Below are 25,959 nucleotides of genomic sequence, written 5' to 3' on the forward strand. Positions count from 1 at the left end.
TTCAACATTAATAGATTAGTTATCATGGGTAATGACTGAGGTGTCTTTGCCTGTCCCCACAGGTCGGTGTAAGGAAAACTCAGCATAATGTTTTTTGTGGGGGGGTGGGATGGTGGTGGTGGGGCTCCCTCAGGAAATGAGAGGGGAGGTCGTTCAGGGCAAAACCTTGGGAGACAAGAGTGGGTACTGTCATCCATGCAGAGGTCTTGAGGTGAGGGAGATAATGGATGAGAAAGACCATTCCTGTTGCCAGCGGGTTTAAAGGAGGTTTCATCTAAAAAGTCGGACTGTGACTGAAAGTTTTGTCCTCGCGCCGTTCACGACTTAATCCAACGTGACACCTGCTCCGACAAAACTGTTGTTGGCATGATGGTCCGACCAGCTGGAAATTATTCTAAACCACCTCGAGTCCCTTTACTTACTAAACAGTGGCCATTTTAAATTTAATCCACACTTGGGAGAGAAGGCTCTGCCCAAAAATGGGCTTTTAGTTATTATGGAAAAAACAACAAAATCAAGCTGTTGTAGTGTCTCGAGGTCATTATTTTAAAAAAGTGTGAAGAGCATCTGAAGCTGTTGTGTTTAAATGTTGAATAAACACTAGTTTGAATATTTCAAACCTCCCGAGTTTCCCCTCACTCAGTTTAAATTTCAAAATGGCCACCATGGGAATAAAGGAAATATCAAAGCAATGCTGCAAACACTTTTGGAAACAGTTTGAATAATTAGTAGCAGGTTTTATTTTATTTGAAAAGGATTTTCTCATGAAACCCTCTGGACATCGACGGTGGATAAACAACAACCTCAGCAGTGGGATGACATGTGTTGTTTCTTTTTATTCCACACACACTTAGTAAAATCTGTGTGATACACGATGAGAGAGAAGAGTTTAAGAAGGAGGATCTTTTTTGTATATTTTTACTTCCTCGCACTCTGGATTAAAACCACTCCAATGTCCTTGAATCTGCATTTGTATTTTATCAGGAGTTTCCAGGTATTTGCTTATCTGCTTTTCCCGAGCGCTTCGGACTACATAAACACCCACAACCCCCTGTGTCACATACTAATCACAATGAGATGGGCTCCTGCCTTGTTTACATCAGGCCTTGAATTAAAGACTACAATTAATCTCCCAGAATGCCTCCTCTCACCTCAGCCGCAGCCGATGATTGATTAAAGCTGACTCTGGCGTGGCAGTGGCTGAACCTGGCTTGAGTTTCAACCAACAGGAGAAGCTGTGTGAACGCCGCAGCCCCTCTCAGCGCCGGACTCGTGGCTCGTGGGCCTTTGAGACGCCACAAACCCCCGTACAACCCCCCCCCTCGCCCCCTCCCACAGGCTCCTCTGATGTGAAAACCAGGTAGCCCTATAACCCCCTCCGACTCGCCCCTCCAGCCTCCTGTCTTTCCTCCTTCACTCCCATTTCTCAGTCCTAGCGGACTTGGTGATGGATTGTATTTTGCTCCTCAGAAACACATTGTTTTCTTTAGCACAGCAGGGTATTCTATTTGCAAAGGTCTGGCCGGTAAAGTATTGTGGATATCTATCACTGTGGAGGTGCCTCTGTTAAACATGTTCCTTCCTTTAAGAGGAGGAACGGTTATGAGCGATGGATAGCTGGAGCTGTCTGGTCCTTGCAAGGGTCCGTATTGATACAAGGCTGAAAAAACAACAACAACTAATAACCTCAAGACAAGGCGCTGAAGGAAAAGCAACGCAGATCAAATAGTATTCGAAAATATTTCTTGTTGCAACCTGGTACCAGATTGTTGGGATTTACCGAATCAGAGTAACACAAATCCGGTCTAAATAAATTTTCCATCAAATGAAACCGAACCAAATTGAATTTCAAATATTTTAACAGGATTTGATAGAAGCTCCGGGATGTTGGAAATTATGAAAAGAGGATAAATGTGCTGCAAGAGGGAAAGTTTATCCAAAGCAGTTGGACCATGGAGGCAGAAACCACAAGCTTGTACACCACTGACGAAAAACAAAAAGTAGCTTATTGTTTTATAGGGGAAAGGTTGCAATTACTACGTCCAGCGGTGCATTTCACACACTCGTCATCATCACTGCATAGGACAAGTTGGAGTCAATCATTATCAGTTAATCAGGAGTCTTAGCATCAGAATATCTCCTCCTTTGTGTTTCTCTCATGTTACAATATCACAATTACACAAATGGACGCTCTCCAAAGAGGGATTACCCGCTCCAAATCTCCTTTTAGCACCTCCATGCGAAAGTCAAACAGCGGTGGCGTTTGGAAGATGGCGACAGATGACAACCTTGAACCCATGATCGTTCGTCAGGCAGCTCCCCGATGAAACGGTTTGTAGAAAAAAAAAAAGGGGAAGGGGGGTGGCGGCCTCATGGCATTTCCACCGCTGTGCTCACCTCAGGAGAGACTGAAAACATATACACAGGTCCTGATATGTTTTACATACTGTCCTCCGAGGGGAACCGGGGGGTATTTGTAACGCAGCTATTTCAGCAGAGCGATGATGTACACACCCCAGCTATGTTGAAATAGATTGGAGATGATGTGAAACGCAAACAGGACCGGCGGCTCCGAGACTTGAGACGAGGGCCGATTTGAAATGAAATAAATAAATAAATCAGAAGTTGTACACCATAGATTTGTGCCTTTAATCATGTGTTGTGGTAATCCAATATATGCAACATATATATGCAATGGTTGTTGGTATTAAATATCTCGGAATAATCTTTGCTTTATTGCTACCTATAGCCACACACAAACTGCCTTGAAAAAAAACACACACACACACACGTATACACAAAAGGGGAGGCCCAGGATTCCTGTGTGACCAGAAGACGAGGGAGTTGAACTTGTGACCCCTCCCTGGGGCGTGAGGCCCCGGGGGTTGCAGTATCACAGAGCTGATCCACTCCAGCCTGCCTGGCTTGGCTGCAGCTCCGCCTGCCCACCCACTCCCACAGCTGGCACGTAACACACAGCACTCACTGTACAGCCCAGCGCCTTGCAGCAGCACTGCATGAGCTCACACTGTGATGCAGCATTAAAACATCACACAGGGAGGATTTGATGTGAAACAGGAAACTGCATGAAATATTAAAAAATGTTTTGAAAATTTAAAAATATATATAAAAAAATGCTAGTGATATACCATCTTTCAGTTTGTTTGCTTCCTGCAGAGCAACAGTGTCGGGTACACTTGTCTTTTTCCATTGCTGCAGATCTGCCGTAATCACAGGAAGATAAATTCTCTCACCATATGCAGAATCATATTTGTCATATAACTCAGCCTCTCTCTGCAGAAACCACTGTGCTTCAATGGGCCTCAGATGAGCTCGGTGGTACAATATCACCACAGTACAGCTCAGTGTAGAGTGTGACGGAGGAAATCTCTCTCATCACAGTAAATGCAGGAAATCTGTCAATCTGACTGTGTGGTTTACGTCTCTAAATGAGCCCAAATTAACCTGCAGGTGTAACGTGGAGATAATATATCAATTAATACAAATACACAAGAGTTCAGCTCTGCACACATCTTTATTTACACTCATTTGGAGGTCCAGTCTTTTAAAATACCGCCACTTGTTAAGAGTGATGGTTTACTCGGTAATATATTATAAAAGGCATATGCATAGAGGTGTGTATGAATTATTAGGTTACTGCAGAAAGACAAGGACCATTCACAGAGTGAAATTTAAAAAAATAGAAAGAAAGATTTTTTTTTAAATTTGCTTTTAGGTATTATATACAGGGGAAGATGCATTAGATCTACTTTTGATCATTTAGATGTAAATTCACTTTTCTTTCTATCTGCAATAATTAAATATATATAGACATTTTTTTAAAAAAATTTAAAAAATTGGAAGAGATTTTTATTATAAACTGTTTCTGTAATTATTTCTTACTTCAGTAACCATCATTAATTAATTTATATAGTTCTAATATCCTGTTTCATTAAACTGCTGTATTCATCGTATGTTATTAAATGTCATAAAGACTCAGACTGCAGACGTGCTTCAGCATCTCAGGCCTGAGACTTATAATAATTATAATATCAATTAGGGAATTATTGGTGGAACAGCAATACTATTTAATAATTGGGGCATTTCAGATTAATAATTATTATTTCATAATTAATGAATTCTTTCATTGGTGAATATGTGACCTGTTATTTCAACCTATTACCGTGTGCAGTACATGCACAGTGCAGGAAACATCCTTCATAATTATATTTAATCTCTGAAAAAACAATAACCAGTTTTTAACACACACACACACACACAGGATTGTGTGATATTTAACAAATTGTGGAGATGAACATGAACTCACATCTTTTCTGCCAGATGGAAAAAAATATAATAAAATAAAAACATACAGAAATAACAGAGCAAGGTAATGAAATGAAAAATTGCTTAATTCCCTAATTAAACTTATTCCAACTGAGTTTGGAGCGCGTGGGAAACGATTTATTAGAAGTTACACAGTTTTAAAAAATCCCCCCCAAAAAACCAACAATGCTTTTCCTTTCCCTACATGTGGCTGGCGTTTGCTCCATTCAGCAATATGCTCAGTGTCAGAGCTGAAACACACTGCAGCCAGTTTACACTGCGACTGTCCAGAGAGCCTGAATCTCCACAGAGCCAGAGGAGAAGCTGCAGACCACAAGCCACATCCAGGGAGGAGGAGGAGGAGGAGGAGGAGGAGGAGGAAGGGTGGAGGGTGGAGGGTGGGGGAAGTTAGCACATGGTTATCAGGGTGTCAGCACCCCCTGCTGGTTTTGGCTGCTTAACTGGGACATATGCCCTCTTGTCGACCCCCCCACCCCAGACCCAACTCATCCACCCAACTTTCTCCTACAGCACCTAAATGCAACACAGTTCTCCTCAGGTCATATTGACTCACAAAAACAATGAGATTCAGAAAATGTTTTCCTCCATTAGAATCAGCTTCCAAAAAAAAAAGTGGGTTCACATAAAATATTACAAATCTTTAACCACACCAATGAAAACAGCTTCTAAAAGTTTAATATTGTAATTTCAGTTACGGACTAACACTGCAGGTTGTGAACGTTTGACCGCAAAACCCGTCTGGAAAAACTCAGGAATGCATGAATGTCCAAGGATTTTCCCAGTTTGCAGTGGTGATGATGCACAGTCGTCATCAAAACCAAAAATACCTACAGTAAGTATTCACCCGTTCGTTAAACGCACCACTCGTAAGCACTGAGTCACTATTTTTACGGAAACAATTTCATAAACAAACAGCCCAATAGGAGGTTTTCTTACGCACACATGGATGAATCACAGAGTGAAGAGATGAACGAGTGCCTTTCCTTTGAACCCTTTCCTCATCCATTTCGGTCTGTTTGTGCCTCCATACCATGTTTGATTGATCAATTACAGTTCATGTGACCTTCTCTTACGTTTTATGGGTGTTTGTGTAATAATTCCTCTGTTAATATCAGACATCACAGACAGTAGGAAGTGACATGTTTGCTTCATATATCAAGTTACATTCTCAATAAGCTGGGATGTGATGGGTAATCTGGATACTGCTTCATGTCACAGCTAAGGTCATCCTCAAGATAAATTGTTTATTAATCCCATTTAGACTGATGCCTCTTTCCAATTAATAAACACAATGTTGTGTGAATATGAGCCGGACTATAAAAACCAACAGTCTGTAAGATATGGGGTTTACATACATTAATATCTCACTACCATTGTCACATTTTAGCTTTCTTTTTACAGTCTCTCATAATTGGAATATGACTTTAGCGCGGCGGTCATAAACAGCACATAATCTGCATTTATCTACTGTGAGAGACGGGATTTGAGTTTCCTGTTTGAGTAGAGCTGTGATAATACACAGTTGTATTATTGTGTCATTATTCCACTTCTACTTCACTTTATAATAATAATTTAATTGAACTCCCTGGTTGGTGTTTGGTGTGTTAGAAAAACAAACACATGCTAAAAGGATAGCCAACTTTTGCTCAGGTGAAACAACAACCATGTTTCCATGGTGATGGATGGTAAACGACAACTGCTGACAGGTGACTGAAACAGGTAAACATCGTTTGTGGCCGCCTAGTTGTAACGATGCTGAGGGAGCAATTAGACGGTAATACAGTTATTCAGACTCAGCAGAAACTTGGGATGTTTTTTTTTTAATCATCATATTGTGAAATCTTCCACATGGAGCGATCACATTTGTTTTTCTTTTCTTAATTTATCCAAATTATTCCAGAGTGAGAACAAATAATTAGCATCGCGCTAAGACTATTCTGAAGTCAGGGTTTATCTTTCTCAAACAAGTGGCGTACAGTCCGAGAGCTGCATCATGTAAAATACACAGACTTTGAGTGGACGATCCATCAGAGTGAAAGGGAATCATTAAAAGCTCTGTGCGTAAACACAGGTGCTTTTAGTTTCACTGGCTGATTAAGTCTCTCCTCTTCTCTTCTCTGAAACATCTCTCTGTGAGGGCCGCAGTCAAAGTACTGTACCACTCACTCTCCTCGTTATTGTTGTTTACATGTTAGAACAAGACAGGTAGCACCTTGATGGTCCCTTTGGTGTCTGATGACCTCGGCTGATCCACGGCAGAGCTAAACGAAGCTAGAGTCTTGTTTGATTTGACTTTTCGTTAGTTATAAGCTTCTATTTAAGATGTGTTGCAGGTATTTTGCAGTTGAGGAGATTCATACAGTATTTATGCATGTGTTACATTCAAATGTGATGGAAAGAAATGAAAACTTCTATCAAGAAATCACTCCAAAAATGTCAAACTTTACTTTACACAATCATCTTTTACTTCGACTGTCCTCCACTGCCAGTCACCAGGATAAAAGACTACTTTCAATACTGTAAAGTTGACAAAAAATCTGATTGTAAATGTCATGCTTTGCAAAAATGAGCATGCAAAGTGGTGCCTACACTCAGACATAAATGAGGCATTCTCCTGTTAATTTACATACTGTATAAACGCTCTCCCTCCCTAAGTGTCCACAGTCTCATCTTCCTCAGTCGGAGGATCTAACCACAGGAATACCAAGGTCTCAAATCAAAGGCAGGAATGTGAAAACAGAGACGGTAACAGCACATTACCATGACACCACCATCTCCCATGTGGACATATGGGAGAAGGGTGACACTACAGGGGGCTCTGGGTCTTGTCGTTAGCCAGGAGCGGGCTGCTCTCTCTGGGTTATCAGCCTTCTCCCGTGACCCCCCGGTGGAGCAGCAGGGCTGTTCTGTTGTTTCATTATCACAGAGGTTCACGTAGCATGGAGAGGCGCCATCATTATCCATCAGGCTTAATGAGACTATCTCGCTGCCGTAAAGGTCAGGCAATTACTGCTGGTGCAGTTTTCAGCCTGGAGACGCAAAAAGGTTGGAGAGGGATGGAGGCGAAATAGATAGTACACACACACACCCACCCACACACACACTCGCACAAACAAGTACACACGGGGAATACTTGCATGATAGGTATTCATTTATCATCGCTGATGAAAATCCTGTGTCGCCACGATTCCAGCTTGAAATATTAACTATGAAAGGATTGTTTTTAGTTCGACTTCCATGAATTTATATGTTTATCCAATGGTCTTTATTTTTAGGCTATGATTCATTCTGTTTGGTTGAATTTTGTTATTGTTACAGAAAAAAAACAGATACTTCTAGTTTTAGTTCAGCTTCTACTTTTAGCTTCAGCTGTGGACCAGTCTCAGAGGAAGAGCAAACCCTCTGTAAAATAACAGGTGACTTTCCAGTCGTCTGGATCATGTGCAGTATATGACAAGCCTCTAATTGCAGCAGGCACTGATGGACCTTTGACCTCTGGCATATGACATCACCTACAGGAGGGTACATGTGTGTCTCATGACTCCAACCATAACAACACTGTCTCAGGCAGAACATAAGAGGATTACACCAGTACAAACTTTAAACAGAAACCAAATTACACACTCAAGATGTTCAAATTCAAATTTTAAAACAAATTGACTGTTTTTATTGTTTTCCTTCAGATTAATTGCAAAAATTCGGACAAACTGACATTATTGATTTGTTAGTAGAATGAAAGGAGCTGAATAGTATTTAGATTTCTAATGTAGTTGAATAGGTGCCAACTTGGGCCTAAAAGTCACTGTTTAAGGACGGTCTCCTTTATCACTGTGTGACATGTGGTTGAAAGGTCAGGAAAAAACTAGTATGTGGACCTTGATTTCATTCACCGTTCTCAAGACTGAGGCTTCTCGCAAAAATATTTCAATAATCACTGTTTCTTTCTTTGATTTGTTGTTTCGATGCCGATTTGTTCACACTTGTAGTTTTAAGTTATCTCTCAGTTCATCCTGTTGTGATATAGTTTTTTTTCCCACAATGTCATTATCCTGCATAACCTCACATCCTCAAGTCTTCATTTACAGTGAGGAATTATACCTCCTCCTCTGCCATAACAATGGTAAAAAATATAGAAATCATCCACTTCTATATTGCCTCTATTTCCACGTCGTACGCATTATTTAACTACAACAGATGTCTCAGAAGTGATACTTGCAGAAAAATGTTTAAGAAAAATAGCACCTATCTTTCCTCCATCACCACGGCACCTTGCCTGCAGCGCCACAGGCGATCCTGGGACAGGTTTATGCTCCTCTCGCACGGAGTTTGAGCCACTGGTTACAGTGTTTTAACGGCTGGATTAATGGGGTGGCAAGAGGGGCCATAAATTGATAATATAACCGCTGAACATACTTGCCAGGACAATTAAGATAATACAACTGGAAATAGAGGCCCCATGAATCGCCATGGTAAAGAGCAATGGCTGCCTTACAATGATGCGCGCGCCCTTGAGGCCTTTGGCTGGAAACTGTCATCTGTGTTCGTACAGATATGAGCAGCAATAAACTCCTGGCAATCACATATCACTGCAGAGAAGTTATTCTTTAAGAACACACACACATTTACTGATCATTCAGATTATATACTCATGTATTTTAATGTTTTTGATGTAAATGTAGGCCTAGTGATGATATCTTCACTGTTTATAGGACTTAATGCATCTCTGTCAGAAAATGTACGAGCTTTAAAGAAAATGTTCCCTCAAGTAATTTGTCCTGTCAAAACACCATCGGCAGCCACATCCATAGTATATTACAAGGGGGCTTGACATTTCAAATAATATTACAGTGAGTAGAGTGTCCAAAGGTCAATGGTCTTGTCTGTCATTAATAATGTGGCTGCGTCGTTGAGATGGAGAGCTTATGTGCTGAATGATCTGAACCCAATTTGCTTAATACTTCTTTCATCTCTACCGAGCTGTTTTGAGAGGAGAAAGACCACAATAGATTTTGTCAATCCACATACAGCAGAACAAAAAAGCTCAGGACCCGCCCACTGCCCTCTAGATAAAATAATAAGTGTTGTCACTGTGGCATCATCATCATCATCATCATCAGTATTTTCTCACATTGAAGCTGCAAAAAAGGGAAAATCTGGTGCCGCTTAATCACAGAAAGTGACACAGCCGGTGAAGATTAGACGGCCCGAACCGAGAGCGTCCCTCCAGGATCGTTACTCAACATCCAGTAAAAGATGGCCGTGTTTTTCCTTCCTGCCCCCCCCCACCCCCACCACCCCACCCCGACGCCGTCGACCACCGTCCCACTGCATAACGAGCACGTGGCGACAAGCGGGTAACAAAAACAAAAGGCGTAATAAGAGAGTGAAAAATGATGCAGAGCGGTTGTAATGAAGATGAAAAGACTTGCTCTGATGCCTAATGAAGATACATGCCCGTATTTCTCTGACACAGTACTAATTACGAGCCGGGTTTCCATTAATATCTCATGAAATATTAAGTTCCATTAGCTAATAAAAAGCAGGCTGCAAAAACTAAACGCAGGCTCACTGGAGCATTCTGAGCAGGTAAAGAGATACAGCACAAGGTCCTGGTTTTATTGCCGGGAGCACCAGCGATGAAATGTGTCTCTCCATTATTACAACTTAACACTTATCAAGACGGTGGCAGAACTGTTCTTTCCCCTGGTTATTACAAAAACATAAATTTGTCAAATATAAGTTTGAGGTGTTAATAATGTTTTAGGATAAGGATTCCATAGTTACTGCACTTGATGGAGCAGAATATCTTTTAGAGATGTTTTTTACGTCCTTTTTAAAATCACTTCTGCACAGTTTGGCCTCGGTTTGAGACTCACACATAGCCGATCAACTGGATTTGTTCAATTAGAGAGAGTAGTATTCACTTATTAGCTTTGAGGCGCATTGAAAAACGCATGGCAACGCTTCTCAAACAGTATCTTCATTGAGTCGATTCATGTTAGTGAAGATAATACTGATGCCCCCGCCTCTGCCTCTGCTGCTCCTCTGGATCTGAATCCAAGAAGAAATTCAGGGAGAATTAGTCAATTAACGTTTGGCCAGTAATGATGCTGAGACTTGGCATTATTGGTAAATTATAATGAATGATCATAAAGCTCAGGCCCCTTCAGCTCCAAGGCCCCTGCAAATGAGAACGGAAAAGACCCGTAGTCGGTGAGTATGTGCGGCGCTGCCAAGTGCCCGATTGATTTTCTTATTTTTGTGCCGGCAGCCTGGCTCTGAGGAATGAGTTTTAATTCTGGCAGTGCATGATTAAGTCTGCTTGTGCTTAACGGCAGCAGCCTGCTCGACTGGAACAGTGGATGCGGTAGAAAGAGGAAAGAGAGCGAGGGCAGAGATAGTGAGGAATGTGTGTCGGTTTGCTTTAGTGAGGCTTTACGTTTGTGTCTTAATGGATGTCTGTGTGTGTGTGTCTGTTTAAGTGTGTGTGTGGGTGGGTGGTGGGAGCTGCGGTTGTTCCGAGGGCCTGAATGGCACCTGTCAGGCTCTTGATTAACGAGGCCCTCTGCCCTTCAATTCCCCAGCCTGTCACTCAGAGAGGATGCATTAATCTTCATCGCCCGCTTGTCAGGTCAGGGCCGGTCCAAGACACCCACCAGTGTGTGTCCGTATGTTTGTGCGTTTAATGCGTGTCTATATGTGTGTTGGACGCAGGGCTGCATGTGTTTTCAGCCTGTGTAAGTGCATGTTTGTGTCCTTGCTTGTGTGCGAGATTAAACGCACGTGTGTGTTTGAGTGCATGTGTGAGATTGCTTAGGTGGAGGAGGTGGAGCGGGGCGGGGGAGGAGGGAGGAGGGAGGAGGGAGGAGGGAGGAGGGAGGAGGTGAGCGGATCAAGGGAGTAGAGTCGAGTAACGCCGGGCTGAACCGAAGCACAAAGACGAGACCCGCAAAAGAAAAACGTCAACACAGAGGAAACAGTGAATACAGAAGATGCTCATAATTAATATCTGTCCCTTAATTTGCATAATTTATTGAGATTCACAAGCACGAGCATGTGCACTCTGTAACACCCACGTCATTCCCCCGAGTGAGAGGTGAGAAGAAAGGCTGGGGTGATGGGGGGTAGGTTGGTCATCACTGGTATCAGCGTGTGTTTGTGTGTGTGTGTGTGTGTGTGTGTGAGGAGGAGACAGATGGAGAGCAGGGCTGCCTTCCTGCCAGCCGCCACTCGCACTCACCCAACCAGCACCCCACCCCCTGAACCCGCAACGCAATCCGCCCGACCAATCGGAAGCGCCCAGCTGCCCGAGCGGCGGCCAATCGCAGAGCCGGTAGTTCAATTAGAGCATAATAAAGGGACATTCATCATTCAATTAGGCATCTGTCACCGAGCCACAAAAGGGGAGAAAACTTGGGAGATGCAAAGCGAGAGAGAGGGAAAGAAAGAAAGGAAGGAAGCAAGAAAAGAGAAGAGGGGGAGAAAATGAGAAAGGAAAATGGAAAGGCAGCAGGAAAAGCAGGCGATAAATAAATAGACCTGCAGAGCAATGAATTGATAGAAAGAAAGAAAGAGAGAGAGAGAGAGAGAAAATGGCTGGGACGAAGCCAGCGATGCAAACAACAAGCAGAGAAAAAGAGAGTGAAGAAATATGAGGGGAGTGGAAACAGAAAACAAGGCAGGAATGCAAAATATTCATAATGTTAATTAGAGCGCAGTCTCAGTGACACTGTTGTGACGAACAGCCAGCGCTGCTGTAATGAGGAGCAGACAAAAAAACAAAAACATACCAAGACATCAGAGACGTATCGGGAAGATTATCTGCTGCTGAGCCAGTTACCATCAAAACTTTTACCATCAACCATTTCAGAGACATTTCAGTAATCGGCCTCCTCTTCAGTAACATATGGACAGTCAGGAATAAACAGTATCTAACAGTGCAACTTAAAGCGATTAAACAGTATAAAGTCATTTTTTTAACCACACTGCACAGGTATCATCCATTAAAAACAACCAGATCAAACCGCTGATGAAGACTAGTGGGTGTTTCTATACCACAACATTGAAAACCATTTCCTTGTTGAGCGAATGACGTCTCCGCTCTTAGCTCTGGTTGTTGTTGTTGTTGTTGTTTGTTTGTCTGTGATTATACAGACGACACTGACAGAGAGTGAACTCAGTGTAACTCTGTTTGCTGTGAATCTGGCCTCCACCTGATTTAAGCCGCAAAACAAATCCCGCTAATTTGTCTTCAGATCAAACCAGTGGCTCACAATGTTAACTGCAAACGTTTAAGGTCTGCCAGTTATTTTGATGACAGCCTTGTCTGTTCCTCGTAATTAAACGGATGTTAAGATGAACGCGGTAATAAATTATTGACATTAAAACGTTAAACGTAGCGTCGTTATGAAACAGCCTGACTTTATTTATTTATTTATTGCTAGCGTGACATTCGCGGTGACATTGTGTGTAGTTATGTCGGTGTAAAACTACACAGGGCAGACCACCTTAAAATAGTTAATTACGATCAATCAAAGCTTGTTGAACTGACCAATCGCATTCTTTTCTCTTATCATCCATAATCTATATGTCATATACTCCACATATTGATCAGATGCTGGCTGGGTAGTGTCAATAAGCAGTTAACTGACTGGTTACAGCTCTATAAACAATAGCATCACACAGGTAGGATGAAACTTTAAGAGGCAGCTCCGTGTTTTGATGTCAAGCCCTCGGATCAGTGACTAAGAATTTAATTTCTCTGATTTATTTTATGCAAAAACATCGAATGAATTCAGGTCGTAAAACTTCCCATCACTTCAAACATTGCTCATCACATTGTCTCTGTCTTGGCTTTCCCTCTCTCCTTGTCTCTTTCCATCTCTCACTGCCTCCCTCTCTGCCAGCTGTCTCCAAACCCCTGTGGTCCTCCCTCCCTCCTTCCCCTTATTCCTCCCCCCCTCCCCTCCCTCTGCCTCTCTCACCCCAGTCCCTAACCAAGTAGGAAAATGATCCCTAGTAAATAATATATCAAGATAAATGATAATTGCTCCGATTTTTTTTGTGTGTTCCGCGTCACTTAATGAGCGCCATAAATTAGCAATGAACGCGTCTGACAGCGTTTGTCAGAACACGGTCGATGCAAAATGCGCCCTGGCATCCCGACGGTTAAAAACTTTGCATCTTCGGCTTCTGTGTTTTCTCCAGCAGCTTTGAGAGGTTTTCTCTAATTCACACGATACATCACATATTAGAGTTCACTACAGAGTTCACTTACTTCATGCATTTTGCAGGGAGATGTGAACCCGCTGTCATCTGCTTGGTTGGATCCTCAGAAGATGCAGGCGGAGGGGACATGGTACTGTAAGAGCCTGTGAGAATAAGAAGTCAGTTTTAATAAAGGTCAAATAGGATAAAGACATTTTCGTCTTTGTTTAGTTGTGATTTAAAAGCGAAACATGGGTTCAGTTTAGAGTGAATTCTCCTGCGTACAGAAGCCATGTGATCATATTTCTGGCTGTGATCTCTCTTCACAAAATTACGACCAATTCTGTGGAAAAAATTAACTGTGATTTGTTTCCTGATAAATTTCAGGAACAATTTTGCTAAATATTACAGCTCATTATTCCTCATTAGTTTTATAAATGGCTGGAAATAACCTGCCATATTATGTCATTGTATAAAAAAACAAACAAAAAAAGACCACCTCTGAAAACACACACACACACATATAGTACAGTAATTGTGTATTGGCTGTGGGTGAGCTCCCGCACTTAAGCCTCATCCCTCCGTCCCTGTCAGACATCAAACAGGGGGCCTTGGCCACAGATCGCACACACGGGCATCCCCAGAGACCGCCTGATTGAAACCTGGCAACAGGACCAAACAGCTGCTTCAAACAAAAGACATCTGCATATTTCAGATTTGTTTTTCATAAATTAACACCACAACCTGCCAAAAATCTGGGCGAGGGAGTCTATCGACTTGTGTATAATTAGATAAAGTTTACAAGCTTTGAAAGTTGGAAATTAGCATGAGGTAAAGGGTTGCTCACCAGGGAAGAGAGGGTGGGGACCTAGCTTACAGGCATGTTTCTGCTTTCTTTTGTAATGATGGAGAGGTGGTGGTGGTGGTGGTGGTAGGAGGAGAGGGGTGTGGGGGGGTTGTAACTGATCAAGCTAAGGGAAAACATACAAACACAAGTCCTCTGGTGTGCGTTGAAGCCACAACAGAAGCTCGGTTTTGTTGTTCTCGTCGGAGGGTGAAGGTTTAGCACGTCAGCAGCGTGTTGACAGAAGGTGATGGCGCTGGCTGCAGCCAATTAAAAACTGTCTGGCTTTCTTTCTTTTTTTTTTTTTTTGGGAGGCTCCACGCATGACCTGATGACACCTACTGTGCATTTGTGTGCATGTGCATTTGTGTGTCTGTTTGGCTCCCATAGGCCCCCGTGTGTTGCCTTCGTGGGGTCAGATAGCGAGCTGTTTCACTTGTAAAAACCCCTTCAATTATTCAGTGAAGTCAAGTCTCCCCTTTATCTCCCGCTTGTCTCCTGATGCGTTCGGGGACAGCAGCGAGACAGCGAGAGCAATGGCGAAGGAGAGGGATGGAGAGGGAGAAAAAGGAAAGGGAGGGAGGGAAGGAGGGATGAATGGATTGATGGGAAGGAGCGGTTGTCTCCTAAAAAGCATTGCTGCCTAATTACTAGCTCATTTAGATCAGCAACCACAGTTATAAATAACCCAACAGCTGGCGCGATGGAAACAGACAACACCAAACACGGAAACGCAGCACAATATCACAGTCAGCTGAATTAAGCGTTGGAATGATAATGGTGTCTGTGGTGCCCAGAAAGACTCTGATGTGTCTCACCATGGTCGTAGCTATTTACAATTTCAAACCCTCAAATGGGCTCGTTGGTAAAGGGTGAAGCTAAGTTACAGGAAACGCTGCTTCATTCCAAAGTGTGAGTGTTTGTTGCCCAAACATCATATCTAAAAATGACACTGAAATAGGCCTACAGCATAAAAAAATCTGAGTTTTACTTCAAATCTCTAATAGATTTGTTTTAATATTACAAAACTGACATCTTTTCCTCTTTACCAGAGATTTTAGCTTTTGATTTGTCTTCAAAATTTTGACCTACGCCCCCAATTCAGTGGAGGTCAGCTGAATCTGATTAGTTGTACTTGGACATCGTCAGTGAGTGGACTGTTTACTTTCATTTTTGAATGCTGTGTGACGGATACAGGCAGCTGTGGACCCAGACCATGACCCGAGGTGAGTCTTGAGTGAGATGGAGGCAGCTGCCTGGGAGGAAGAGAGGCCTTGTACGGTCAAAGCTCGGAGATAATGACTTTACAGCTCACAGTCACTTATACAATAAGATATAGTGTGTGTTTGTTTGATATCTAGTGTAGTAGCACATTTCAAATCTGCCTTTAGCAGAGTAACAGAGCTACAACCTACAAAATGCATGTGTTGCACTAGTTTAAACACTTATAGGTTGCCTTTAAGTGACTAAATGATAGATCTATGAAGTCCTCCAATAATCTCAGGTGCAAAATCTGAGTTGATATGATTAGAAAAATCAATAAAACATGAAAGAACAGAAAAAATATTATCAATTCGATCAGATACTGAGTGGTTTGGTCACCATGTTTTCTCAGTTAGTCACATGTGGCTTTTTGGTCACGCTTAAAATGTCACTCAGCAGTCTTCCTCCATACGTTTCTTTTGGTGTGGTCAAGTCTATTTCCTTTTACATTGTTTATGGAGCATCATCATCATCATCATAAACTTCGTCACTGACTGAATCAGACAGATGTCTTTAAAATATTGTCATCTGTACTTCCCCCCCCGAGGATAAAAAGACAGATTTAAAACATTTCTGCTTGTGTCAAAGCCCCACACGAATGCAGAGCTGCATCTTCTGTTAAGTGATTATACAGACAACTTGGGAGTGATATAATTACCTCAAACATGGCAACCCTAGTGGTGGAGCTTGTGGAGGTGATAATATATGGTAATTACCAGTTTCTAGGGCTGAACAATCTGGAAAGAATGTATTTAAGATAAAAGCATGAAAACAAGCCCGGCAGCGCTTTCACTCGTACAGTGTGGTGTTTGCACTGTAAAGGAAGACAATGGCTGTAAACATTTAAGAAATGGTAATGAGATAAGTAGTGTATCCCTTCCGGAGTACACATGTATTTTTGTTCGTAGACGTCGTACAGTGTAACTGCCCTCACAAGGAAAGGATTTAACAATGGAAAGATTAAAATCTTCATCCCCAGAAAGCGAGTCAATAAAACAACTGTCTAGACAGTTCTAATTAGGATTTAATTGTAATTAAAAGTTTATTGTTATTTAACTAGTTCATTTTATCCACTTGGGGGGAATGTAAAATCATACATTTGTTTATTTCAGGCCCAAAATACTTTTATCTACAGCATTTTAAACTATGAAACCCATGAAGAACTATGAAATATTCATCATTACCCTAATGTTTTTATGTATTTACGGATGAACACCACATTTTCCGCACATTAATCAACTTCATTAACTGCTGTGTGGTGAGTGGTGACTGTCAAATCTTTGTCCCATTCACACGAGCCTCCACAGGAGAAACACAACTCTCTGTCTGAACTCTCCGTGAGCGTCGGGGGAACACTGGTTTTCAAAAGGTATTCATTCAGTCGGAGCTCTTTGACGACAAGCCTGTGATACAGTGGATCTGCTTTGGTCGTTGTCTCCTGACGGACATTTTGGCAGCAAATGACGGCTCCTCAGTTCGAGACGAGGAGACCAAAAGACTGGAGCTCTCTGTTAGCAAACAATGGCCGGGCTTCTGTTTCAGTAAAGTGAAAGACCAGAGCGAGAAAGGTGATCTTCATGTCCCAGAACCCACTTGCGGAGACGTAAAATCAGATGGGTAAATCCAGTTTTCCATCCTTTTATTAAAAGATATTTAATATTGCAATATTTAATATTGCAACTTATGTGTCATCTGTTGGTTCACTTGGATGACCGCCTACATGGAACCTGGAGCCGGTGGGTGAGATCAAGATATCAATTTACCGCAGTTATTTTTATGTCGCTCATTTTTCAGGTTTGCTGACACTTGGATATTTAAAAAAAAAAAAAAAAAAAAAACCTCTTGAGTCAATTTAAATAAACTTTGTCTCGTAAGCGTCGCTGTCATAGCTCTACCAGTGTAACTAATTTCCAACATCTCTAAACCCAGAGTGATGGAAGGACTCGGGGAATAGAAGATGTTAAGAGTGGGCGGTCCCTCCTGTTGTAGGAAACTCTGGTGAGGGGTGTTCACCATATGCTCGCCGGGTTCCAAAGGGAAAAGGGCTCGGAGGATAAAAGTGAATGCGGCAGCGACGGGCCCTCCATCAGTGTGTTCAAAGCCTCCATATGAAAATGACTATGTACAAGACTTCTACCGAGGCCAAATTTAGATCAAAGGCAACCGCGGGCAGGAGGGGAACAGAGGGAGGAGGGGGGGAGGGGTTGGTTAGGGGCAGACTGGGGAGTTGTGCATGAAATGGAAGTTTGTGCAATGTGATGAGCAAATCTGCGTGTGCATGGGAATGTTAATAATAATAAGTGGAGAAATTTGTCAATTTATTTTTCCCCCTTTACACTGAGGATGTCGATACCAAATTGGAGCTGTTTACTTGTGATGTGATGTGACTTCCAGCTGGGTGAAATGAAGTTGTGTCTTTTCCAGGTCACCGAAGTGGCCATTTTTTTTTTTTTTTTTTTTACAGTACACACTCTGGACAGGATTGGATTGAGCCAACAGGACGTGCAGAACTGCAAAAATGCAAATTAGCTTTTGATGTTTGAGTTACAGTATATTTGTTTCCTAAATTTCTCTCCCTCTGCCTCGAACCATCTGTGTTGAACTGATGTAGAGTCAACAACTATGTAAGAAGTACCGTAACTCTTCTCCTGAGGAAAACATCACTCAAGTTGCTGCTGCTGCTCAAAATGCATCTTCTTCTCTCCAACTTTACTTCACACAGCCACAACTGCATCTTTAAACTTATATGATTTTGTCTAATCAACATTTTGTCTTTAACATTAACTGTTTTTGCTATTCTGCACGGCATCACTTGTCAATCAAACCATGTGGGTGGTCCTAAAATGTATCTGTTTAAAGAATGAAGCTAATGTTATTCCCATAAAAGCCCAAAACTAACAGTGACTAGATCCACCTCTCAGTACTTTCCCAGCTTCTCTGTCTCTGTCTGTGGCTCTCAGCCCCGAAAACAACTGCTTCTGACTCAGGATCTTAAACAGGTCCCATATATATTCTATTTTTGTTTTTACATAAATGTGGCAAATGTTACGTAAAAAAAAAAAAAGAGTAAACAGAGAATTTATTGAGATCTGTTTTCAGTCTTGTTCATTCTTGTTCGTAGGACCAATTCATTGCTGGTTTTGGCGTTAACATGAGATTTGTTGACAGTTAGAAAAAAAATGAGTTATTGCTCTTGTCTTTCATCCTGCGTCTTCTCTATTTCATCACTTCCTACTTTTCAGCAACTCACATAGTCCACTCACTGTAAACTCTTTCATGAGCTGGCGACATGTTGAATCACTGTGTTGTATCATTCAGACGTATAAAAGCAAAACAATGCAAATTCATTTATGTAAAAATGTTGTTGACTCTGGCTTTGAAATAATATATTGCCATAAATCACGGCCTTAAAGCTCCTGATAGCGCAGGTGGAACAACCGCTAACACTGATATATGAGTCGGCTCGGTCGGCCCCGCTCCTCACATCTTTCTTCCATCTCCTCCACCATCTTTCCTTAAGCTCACCCACATCCCTCCTCCTCCTCCTCCTGCTCCTCCTCCTCCTCCTCGCTCCTCCCTCCTCCGCTCCTCCTTGCTTCCTCCCTCTCCCGAGAGGAGGTCACATGCTGCAGACCTGCTCTGTGCCATCTGGCTGACTTCCTGTCATCCTTACCCCAGGAGAGAGTGGCTCTGCAGGGTATATGACTGGAGAAATCCCCTCCTCCTCCTCCTCCTCCTCCTCCTCCTCCTCCTCCTACGGACCCGCACACCTGAGCAGAGGGGGTGAGAAAAACACACAGGGAGGAAACCAGAGAGAGAAGAAAAGAGCGGGAGAGAGCAAGACAAAGAATACAGTGGGAAAGAAAGAGATAGTGACAGAAAATACAAGAGTAGAAAGAGGAGAGATTAGAAACTCTGTGTTGTTGTGAGCAAAACTGACTAATAGTATTTTAAAACATGTGGTTTAGGAAGAAAAAATGCTCCATTGCTATAATAATGATAAATTTCTCCCTAACCAAATCACCAAGGGGCAGTTTTTTGTTATTATAAGTGTTTGAAAAATCCAAACGAGAAGAAGCAGTGCTCCCTCACTTTTCCTTTAATCAGCGAGGAGGATATTTATGAAGTTATGAGGGTTTTTTGTAGGTTGCATTAATCCAGGAAATTCAGAAACATCATTAGAGAGACGGTGGATGAATTTCCGCCGAGACTCTACATGAAAGAACAGCCCACTTTGTTTTACATCTTCTCACCTTCTCCTTGCACATCTCTGTCGAACAGAGGAACATTAGAATTGGTTAAAAGCATATACATGCCAGATTAATCTTAATGTCCCACCCATCATCTTCCATATTCATATAAATATAACATGACTGCCGCTCACATCTGAATTTATTGGTTCTCCTCCTCTGCAAATTAGGGGGCCTCCAATTGATGAATATTTTAGCACATGTGCACTCTGCGGGACATTTATCATCAGCTTTGCTATTATAAACAGAATAAATGAGCAGTCAAAGTAGGCTGCTGCTACAGCGAGCCGTATACGCAGACACACCGCCCCTCTGTACGCTTCGGCTTTTTCGCCTTCACGACGGCTGCTGCAAAATGGCTTCCCCCCTTCATTCACCCCTTCTCCCTCGCACGTGTCTCGCCTTACGTCTCGTATTTACCACAGTGCGGTTGTGTTGCAGCTTCGCCCGGGACATGTTGATTACGGAGACGACGACAGGAAAGGTCTTGCACCTAAACTGTAATACACCTCGAGCAAGAGCTGCAGTCAAGAAAACCATAGCTGAATCTATGTTAAGTGAAGCCCTAAGGGGGTCGAGACAGAGGTTAATTGGATATACTAAAATTATGTTATTTCATTACACACATTAAGTTTTGGAGGTTAGCCTAATAAAATGGATGGATTTTTTTTTTTTTTAAATAAAGGTTTTGCTTAACTCTGAGGTTTTTTTTCCCTCCGTCCCTGCTGCTAAGCTAATCATCGTCCTCTGCACGGATCACCCTGGGGATCATTTGTCAATCACATGTAGTCTGCATGGTGCTGTTGACGTCTTTGCGGTTGGATTTACTGTAGATGAAGTTTCAGTTTTCCACAGTAAGTTTGCTTGGGAGATAAACCAGGTAGTTTACCCTCATATGAGGTCAATGAGATTTTATTGGGAGGTTTCATTGTTGCAACTCTCTCTCTGGTAGCATATTCCAAACAACTGGGAATTGGAAAATGTGTCCATAGTAAATGTTTGTCCATGAAACCCAGACCAAAATGAGACCACCACAGTCTTCCCGCTTTGATGTGCTCCTCTTCATCTCAAACAACCGCTGCTGCTGGTTGAGTGCGCAGTTGGACGCCCTTTAGCACTTCCCTTTCCTCCCGATGTGACCAAAAAAAGTGCTGCTGGGATTCTTTCAGATGGACGCCAAACCACCTTAGGCTGCGTCTAACCGCTGCTGAAGCACACTGATCTGACACTGCAGAACCAGGCATTGTTTCAAATGCTTTCATTCACAGTCCCAGCCATTGGCAGACACTGTGAAATGGGTGAAATCCCAGCTTGGCGAAGCTGGCACACGAACCCATGCATCCTGGATCCCTTCCACTTCAGAGAGCTCTGCCACATGCTAACTGTCATCCATGAGGCACTGCTAGCCCAAAGGGGGGTCTGGCAGAATGGGTAGTGGCATATAAACATTGGGATATACCCTTCTTCACATACAAACATGGAAGACGCTATAGACTCCTTGGAGATGCAGCACCAGAGGCCATCGGAGGTGATTTTTATTTATGCAGACACGAGCCGGAGTTGAGCTTCATATCCTCCTGCTCGTCTCATTCACCTGGCATCTGCCCAGTGTGAATCATCCCTGGGATCCACAGCAATGATGAGCCCACCCCCCCTCCTCACCTCACACACACACACACACACACATAAACACACACACACACACTAGCGCTTCCTTGTCCTCATTGCCATCTACGCCTGGTAGATCCCCTGGCATGTTCGCTCCTCCTTCATAAACACTAGCAGCTGCTTGGGCAATTAGCCATTAGCTCTTTACTTTTTACTATAATACCCGGTCCTCAGAAATCTCCACAATTAGCTCCTTAATTGCCTCTAAACAACCCAGGCGTAACCAACAAATAGAAGAAGGCGGTAGGTAGTTAGGTGAAGAGACAGGCTTCTGGGAAAGACTCGAGCTAGCTGGGAGAATCCAGGCTAAACTGTTCTTTCTCTCCACTCCCCATGCAGCCTGTGGCAATATATTTTTTTTTTTTATGCTGTGACACGTCTTGGAAAGGCTCGCAGAGGAGGAGGAAAGACAGAACAGGCTAAAAACACAAGGCAGTGGAGGGCTGATGCCTCATATTCAAATTGAAAGTGACACATCCATGCCCTTTATTCTGTGGTCTAACTATCACTTCTGAGAAATGCTAACATTCAGTGTGACAGAGGGTGTTACGGTGACTTTTAGACGGGCAGGAGACGGCGCCCCCCCGGGCGTGGATTTGCGTGGCAGCGTGATATGACACAGCTCGCTTGACAGAGCAATGGGGATATCCCCGAGATTAGCTGAATGCATTAAAGGGAGGCATGAAACGTAGCTAACTGTTGATTAAATCGCTGTTACATCCATACTGGCGGTTCCAGTTAACCTCTTTAACACTGACAACAGCTACGCCACTAACACGACAATGGTATAGGAATAAACATGCTGTATGGCACCACAACAGCCATGTTTGTCTGTGTGAAGGAACGGGTGAATAAACGAAAAGGCCTAATGTGTCTTAAACGATGACAGTGCTTGTTGAATGATAAGACAAGTAAGTATTTACGATTGATCAGTCAAAAGAAAGAGGAATTAATTCACAAAAAATACACATTTTGTCTGAGAAAAAATGAAAAGATGAAAATATTCATGGATTCTGGCTCTCGCTCGGAGAAATGACTGCTTTCTGTTTCAAATCCCTGTAATTTCAATATCTTTGAAATAGAAGATGCTTCTTAGGGGCTTTGATGGCTAATTATAAACATTTTTATTGTTCCAATACTCCTTTTTCTCTCATTTCATAGATGTAACAATAATCAAATGTGAACACGTGTTGAACTCAGTTCAAGGTGGAACAACTTGATATCATTCAAACAACAGTGGTTCGTTTAAACTGTGCATTTTTGTAAATCACCATTACAACACTGTTGGTGGTTTGTTTGTTTTTAATGATAACTACAAAAGCATCAGCATATTTATAACACTTTGGAGAATCTGGGGCACCTGAATGTTTTTTTTTTCCTGCCTGCAACCGCAGTGTGTGTGTGTGTGTGTGTGTGTGTGTGTGTGTGTGTGTGTGTGTGTGTGTGTGTGTGTGTGATTCACTAAATGAGAATGAGTTTGCCCGAAAAATGACACATGTTGCAGTTGCCCTCGAATCCCATGCATTTATTGCTAGCGGCGGTTAAATGTGTGCTGATGTTTTGATGAAACAAGAATTATGCTTTAACCAGGGAAGTGGAGGCTGCGACTACAGGTCATCTGTTTATAACAGTTTCTGGCGCTCAATCAAAGAAACACAGTTGATTGGCTTCTCCAGTTCTCTATATTGATAAACTGCTTCCAAATGAAAACAATCAAAGCAGAATTAAGGATAATCAAGCATAGTAATCCACTGCAGCTTGTATGTGTGTGCGTGTGTGTGTGTGTGTGTGTGTATGTATATGTTATCTATTACAAAATACTATTCCCGTAGCACAGCACCTCAGTAAAACATTTTCTACACCAGTCTTTCTGCATCCAATCTTTATTTCTCTGTATCTTTTTCTCTTTTTTGCACACATATACACACACATATGCACACACACACACACATGCACACTCACACTCACACACATGCACAATACCAAGGAGGTATACAAGCACCATCTAGTGCTTTACTCAGGAAATTGCTCTGGAGAATGTCTGAAATGTGTTTTAAAAAAAAAAAATCCTGTGTTTTCAATTTGGGAAATTTGCTTGTAATTAATTTGCCGTTAAAATCCAAATTCCTTACAGCAGAATGATGACTTATTTTATTTACATCACACAGTGAGACTGAGGTAAACTACAACCTTGACTGGTCATAATCAGCAAATTCAATGCGAGACAGTAAAAATAACCAATGCCAAATCCAAATTTCCAAATCCTTAGGCTACTTAGTACTTGCTCCTTCTGACTGACCTCTGACCATTTTTGGAATAAGCACAATTTGTCTAAATCAAGTGGCTTAAGAAATAAAAGGACACAGTTTCTGACTTTTGGAAAACCCAGTGTTTCATTCCTGATTAAAGGAGGTAAAATGTGAGTTCAGTGGAAACTGTGAACGCTGTTTGTTGACTGTTACAGTTTCATTTCTTAAGAGTACACAGCAGTGACAGCAACATTCATCACGAGCCTCCTTTCCTCAGCTCTCACAGATAAGAGGATGACGATGGTGGAAACACGGGACTAATTTCAAAAACACAAGGACTTATCTGGAATAAACTCAGCAATTATTCCTTCAACTGTAATGAGCCCAATGCAAGGAAAGAAAAGACATTTTTGAAAGTTCACTCATTGAAATGTCAAATGATTTCCTCATAATATCCATGTAAGGAAGGAATGTATCTATGTCCCAAACAAAGTCCAAGACCAAAACAGGCAATACAACTGCTTTTCCTAAAGCACGAGTAGAGATCTATGTTTTTTTTTATATCGGTGAAAAGAATAAATAAAAAAGAATGACTGAATAGTTTAGATTACAACCAAATCCAAGTTGATTTAAAAACAAAGTGAGACATCTCTAAAAGGTCATACAAACAGTGTGGAGACAGAGAGTGTGCTCAGACAGCACAGACCGTGATGTCACTTTTGACAAATGTGTTTTAATTAGAAGTGTAAATTTATTTGAAAGTAAAAATTCACTCCCTAAACACACTAAAACAAAAGATAAGCCACTGACCCATCAACCACCTTGGTGCACAAAACCCTCGCTGACGTACATACCCTAAGTGCACTGTATGAATACTTCCCTTGACCTTTGAACATAAGGCTCTGAAGCAGTAACAGAGGGGGAGGTGGGAGTTGTTTGTGCTCGCCTTAAATCAGAGATGTGTACAGATTGTAGATACAAGACCGACTTTGTAATATCACAGCAATTTGAGAGCTTCTATTGAACTTTCTCAAATCTTGAAGCTGTAATGTTTTTGAAATGAAAAAATATTTGCATAATTGTGGGTTCAGAAGAAAGAGTGATGTCAGCTTAAGGGTTTCGACAAGGTCGTTGAACTTTTTGGGGGGAATAAAACAAACACATCAGAAACAATCAGACATGAGCATCGAGTTTATACAGTATGTTCCCCCTTCAAGTCTCAACAACGTCTCTAACTGAACAGGCTTATGAAGGCTGATTGTTCTGGATTGAAGGCTGCCAATAGCTGATATTATCTTCCAGTTTTTTGCATATTTGAACGACCAAGAACAAGACGGGACACCAAATTGAATTAAAACTAATGCAAATTAAATTCTTATGTTAGAAACTGTGAAAGCAGATGAGGCCAGTTTAAGCCCTAACAGTCCACTCCAACTCTCAGGGTTTTTTTCTGGCCTTCATTTGAACATATTTTTAAAAAAAAATAATCTAATGATTGATATGACTGATAAAGTTGTGGACTTAAGAGTTCACCATTGTTGAAAGTGGAGACAGGGACACCAACACATAAAATAAGGGAAAATAAAAGCTAAAGTTGTATAGTAGTGAGCTCCTGTCTATTAGAAATGGACCAATCTGACCTGCTGGTACATCTGCAGGTCGTTAAAAGGACCGTACCGACCTGACAGTGCTGCAGTGGAGGTCGATTCTTACCAGTCTGATATTCATAAAGGAAAACTGGTTGCAGACACACAACCATAGTGTTCTGGTAACCTCAGCACATCTTTGTGGTGTTTTTGCCAAGCACCATGTAATATGAATTGTGCCTACGAGTTTGTTTGAGTCTCATCATAAACATTTGTGAAAGGTGTAATGGATTTGTTTGACAAGAGGCACGCAATCCACACTAACAACAACCTTCACAACAAAAGCTTCCACAAACAAACAGGCTTCAGGCCCAATGAAGCCTGATAACAATTACTGGGCAAACACATGCTTAGACCTACTTGGTAGTACCAGGCCGTCTGCCATCATATTTACTGTGCAGCCTGCGAGCAGCCGAGAGTAATACAAGCTCACATTTAATGTCTGTATTTCATTAAGTTGCCAGATAAAGTGCAGAGTTTGAGAG

At 42.0% G+C, this 25,959-nt stretch overlaps 1 long non-coding RNA gene across 2 annotated transcripts in view; it reads right to left on the reverse strand.

The window, feature by feature from the left end:
* LOC146973192 (uncharacterized) overlaps window positions 1-19,425 on the reverse strand; it is a 51,403-nt gene extending 31,978 nt beyond the window's left edge. The window contains exon 1 of one of the 2 annotated variants that reach the window (XR_015037721.1): window positions 19,335-19,425. This is a non-coding gene — a long non-coding RNA (uncharacterized LOC146973192). Of the gene's footprint in view, window positions 1-13,624; window positions 13,703-19,334 lie in introns of those variants that run through there. The other variant, XR_015037722.1, reaches the window with a different exon arrangement.
* Between the last annotated feature and the right edge of the window lie 6,534 nt (window positions 19,426-25,959).

Source organism: Trachurus japonicus, chromosome 15 (assembly GCF_045865225.1).
Source record: "Trachurus japonicus isolate A0001 chromosome 15, Traja_1.0".
Classification (NCBI taxonomy): Eukaryota; Metazoa; Chordata; class Actinopteri; order Carangiformes; family Carangidae; genus Trachurus; species Trachurus japonicus.